General features: G+C 34.1%; 1 pseudogene; it reads right to left on the minus strand.

Moving 5' to 3' along the window:
* Window positions 1–3,961: 3,961 nt before the first annotated feature.
* LOC112310939 (U6 spliceosomal RNA) lies at window positions 3,962–4,059 on the minus strand (annotated as a pseudogene).
* Between the last annotated feature and the right edge of the window lie 1,036 nt (window positions 4,060–5,095).

Here is a 5,095-nt window from a genome sequence, read left to right on the forward strand (position 1 = left end):
TTTTTAAATTTCATACATCATTTCCAATTAGCTGTGTTGATTCTGTAGCCATTACCAAGCTCAGCCTGAGAACCCAAAAAGAACACATACCAGCATATAGACACATGCACTTGGCATTGTCACAGTGAGTGCAAAATGATTCAAGTTCACTGCACAAACTATGCCATGAGCTGGAAAAGTCACAGACCCAGAATATAAAGTGCCCAAGACCTAATTAATCTTTGTACTTGTTTGTTTGCTGAGGCAAGTTGGATATGATGTCAATTCAATATAAGTCTCAGGCACCGTGGAACTCATAATAATTAGTTGAAAAAACCCAAAGCAGAAGTTCCCTTAATAGTGTGTGTCAGGTACACGCGTGCTTGATATTTACCAAACATAACAGTCTCATTTAGTAGACTCCTTGTCAGTCACAAAGTTGAATTTTATGCTTTTCTTGAGACAATGAATGATGATGAGAAAAATCTCATTTACTTTGGAGCTTGAAGTTATTTTTAAAACTTTATTTTTCTGTCATACTCTTTTTTTTCCCATCCCAGGTACTTAGTAGGGAGAACAAAATCACTGAGATTTTTCAGTGGTTGTAGATTTATATCATGTGGTCTATCCTCATATGCTCTTCCCATTGCATAAAATGCCTTCTTTGTGAAATATATGTCTAGGACAAATTTAGTCAGTAACAGTTATCCCAAGAAACAGACCCAACAGGATATACATATATTAGGAGGACCCTCAAAAAGTGGAATTATCTTCTGGAGGGCAGGCCTCTTGTAGTACAGGTTTTCCCTACTAGGTGAGTGTTCTAGGAACCCATCTATATTAATTATCAGCTGGTGGTGTTGTGAGAGGCTGTGTCTGGCTTCAGTGAAATTTTTTTTGAAGACTCTTTCAGTGTGTTTGCCCATTTCATGATGGGTGATTTATGAGCACACCTGCCCACACTGTCCCTAGTGCTTAGCAGTTTTTGGCCAAAAACAGCATGACCCCCATGCCCCACCCTCCCTATTCATTTGATCTCACCCCAAGTGACTTTTTTTTTTTCTATAGATGAAAAAATTCCTCAAAGGAAAACATTTGCCAATGTGGAATAGGTGAAACAAAAAAATGGCTAAAGCATTGAAAGGTGTCAAAATCAATGAGTTCAAAAACTGTTTTAAGCAAGGGGAAAAAGGTCTTGATAGGTGTATTATATCAAATGCAGAAAACTTTGAAGGTGACTGAAGTGTAAACATATAAGAATAAATACACATTTTTTTACAAATTTGTAGGATTTGTGTCCCCCCTCATATGTTTATCTATATATATACAAAGAGAGATTGATTTCTTTTAAGGAACTGGATCACATGATCACATGATTGCGGAAAATAGCAACTTTGAAATTTGTAGGGAAGGTTAGCAAGATAGAAATTTAGGTAAGGACTGATGTTTTAGTTTTGAGTCTGAAATCCATAGGACAGGCCAGCAGACTAGAAACTCAAGTATGATTTCTATGCTGCAGTCTTGAGACAAAATTTCTTCTTTAGGAAACCTCAGCCTCTGCTTGTAAGGCCTTGAACTGATTAAATGGAGTCCACCCACATTATGGAGGGTAATCTGCTTTAAAGTCAACTGATTGCAAATTTTTATCACCCATACACATAATTTCACATTCTTATTTAGACAAATGTTTGACCAATCAAACAATTGTGCACCAAACCTTAGACAACTTGACACATAAAATTACCCATCACACCCCAAACACACATGCACAAAAATGCATATACACACAACACTGTTTTCATTATTGCTGTGTTCTAAACTGAGCTAAGTACATTGGTTTCTTGAAGAACAATTTAAATAACTTATTTTTAGTAGTGAAAACTCATGAATTATTAAATAAAATAAGACTTACTTTACTGGCTTTTGGAAGAGGTGTGTTCTTCCTTTCACTGTAATTATATGAAGTTAATATGTTAACCTACTGATAATAAAGTAGGAATCCTCTAAGTAGGCTATTTTATTCTTCTACAATTCATGGGGGTTGAACTTTCCAAAACATCTAAAATGCTTAGGCAGCTTTACTTAGCTAATAGCACTGAGGGTGGATCTATTCAATACAGCATTCATCTTATTGGCAACTGGAGAACACTACTTGAACCAAGGGAAAACCTCTCAAAATAAAATATTTACCTAATACCATTTTGAAAATGAAACACCTTTGTCCCTCCAAAATATTTGACTGGTTGGTTTAATGAATGAAGGCTACAAGAATGCCATTTTGGGCAGCTTTTATACTATACAGCTCGCCATCCACGACACAGATATGGAGAGCCTTGGATACTTTACCTGTATAGTCACGAACAATATGATGGCAGATGGTCTTTGGTATCCACCACCTGCTATATATATATCTGGATCAGCAGTTGAATCTAAGACCTTACACTGTAATGATTAGTTAGTGGCCAATTTTCTTCATTTGCTTTTGAAGTTTATGTTAATAAATATTTTATCTAGACAAATCAATGCTCTTTTACCTAAGTTATCAGCCTTATTCATTTCTCTTAGAAAATAAGAGAGATTTCTTTATCCATTTTGTACCTCTTGATCAAAATCTAATTTATATCAATAACAAACTGAGGTTACGATTTAGCTTAATCTCAGGCAATTAAAACACATACTTTATTAAATCTTGGTAGTGCCCATTAAAATTAATTGAGACCTTAGCCCTTTGCTGGACTCTTTCTTAATGAGCTTGGAAGAAAAGATAATAAATACAGCAAACAAGATATTTAATGACTATGATACATATCTCTTTTGGTTGGTTTAAACTGAAATCAATTTTCTATTTCTACTTTAAATTTTAATGATTATTTTCTAGGAAATGCATATGTACTTTTTAAAACTGAAAAAGTACTTTATTTGCCAAAAAAAAAAAAAGAACAGTGCTATGAAAACACAAGAGAAAACAATTTATAAAGATAGTGTCCATTTAAAGGTCAGATTTTGCTAGTTAAATGGACAGCCTAGCCAGTGGATTATTAAAAGCTTCATTAACAGTAAATGAATTGCTGGATACAGTCATGCTCTTGCACAACTGATAAACCAGGGACAGTATTTATCCACTTACAGTTTAAATCTTATGCTCACAGTTCTCAGGTGATTTCATTAGACAGCTGAACTGACTAGTACATGACAGAGTTTTTCCTCTTAGAGTTTGGTATATTTTATGCACATTAACTCTGCAGAAGATCCAAAGTAATCTGTGCCTCTAATGTGATTTCTGAATAACTAGATTTTAGTAACTGAGGGAGCTGAAGAGTTGATACATATTACATTCACTCTTCTAATCTCTTGTGCATATACCTAAATACTGTAATATTATATTCAGTTAACTCCCTTTATGTTTAGTAATAAAATTTGCAAATATAATTCTATTTCAGAAAATAAAACATGCAATGACACAATAAGAATATATAACCACATTACTAAACCATGGAAAAAAACTCACCATGTTTGTAAGAGTAGTCACGCATTCAGCTAACCAATTATCATGAACATATGTAAGCAACCACCTTATATTAGGTCATGGACACTAGACCTCTACAGTCCTGACCTCGACCTTCTCTATCTTCTGAGTAGTGAGAAATATTATTAATTCCTTTTTCTTCCTCCCAATTACATAGGCAGAGTAGAAGAACTGGAAAGTTGCATTGTGCTTTCCTTAGTCTGTGTTCAAGGTACTGGGAACAAATGATGCACCATAGAAAGATGTCAAACTTTTTGACACCAGCAATTCAAGAAATGTTTCTCTACTAAATTATCCCACTGATTCTGGAACAACCAAATCTGTTCTGCCTTTTTCACATTTAGCCTCACTATACTAATGAAAGTGTAGAAAGATAGAACTGATAGCTCCCTGAAAATATCAGTGAGGTCTGGACAGACAACTCGAGAAAGGTTTTTGTTATCAATCAAGCAATTAATATTTATTGAGTATCTCTAGGGTGCCTTGGGTGCCATCCTTGTGCAGGGGCCAAGCTAATCTCCATGTCATTCCAATCTTAGTATATGTGCTGCCACTGGAGGCAACGAGCACTGGAGGGTGCTTTGGGAGTAAAAGTTTTATGAGTTCCATATCACACATATGAAAAATATAAACTTTTACTCTTTCCCTTCAAAAATATAAAGCTAAATTACTAGGACTAAATATCTTCCGTGATGACACAGAAAACTTTCCCCACTCTACTGACTTAATACACATTTTTTTTCAATAGATAACACAATAAAAAGCAGTAATGTTGCACAGTATACCTGCAATGAACATTCAGGTTATATTACTATTCAATGAAGTATCAAACTAAGCCATAGTTTTATGTACATATTAACCCAGAGAAAATTGTAGTAATGTATCTTAGATTGCTGTCTCTCAACACTCACTGAATAGTGTCAACACTGTATATAGTGAATAATTAAAATATTGCGGCCATGCATTGCCTTGGAAAAAGTTTGTATCAGAGATTTAGAGCAGATTCTTCTACACAGCAAGTGAAATCAGAGCATATTAAAAAACAGAAGACTTGGAAGTTCCCAAAGTGCACAAAATAGAAACATAATGAGCCATCTGTGTTGTTTATATATAAATGTACTGTTCAAAAAATCATTTTTGAATGAATAGAAGCACATAATATCTTGAGTACAAGAAGCATTCTGAAAAGTATATAAACTTTGTCAAAATTCTTTTTTATTGAATAATTCAGACAACCTGTTCATGTAGCAGATATGTCAATATTTCATAAATTCCTTGCTTCATTCATAGGTACTTTTCACAAAATGATTCTTTATAATCACAGAAAAGTATTATTTAAACGAAATGAGTAAAGATTTCCTTTTTAGTTCTTATGACTGTGCCACAGGCACTTCGAACAGCCACAAGTCAAGTGATATATGTTCATTCATCTCACTTTTTCATAGAGGAAGTGCTACTGTACATTCAGTAATTATTTGATTCCCTTTTCTTTTTAGAAACATAATTTTCCACATGTACAGAATTTAAGAGGAAGAAAACAAGAGTACACCAGACAAACATTTCATAAATCTGGACTTATTCTCATGTAAA

Source organism: Desmodus rotundus, chromosome X, assembly GCF_022682495.2.
Source record: "Desmodus rotundus isolate HL8 chromosome X, HLdesRot8A.1, whole genome shotgun sequence".
In the NCBI taxonomy this organism is placed as follows: Eukaryota; Metazoa; Chordata; class Mammalia; order Chiroptera; family Phyllostomidae; genus Desmodus; species Desmodus rotundus.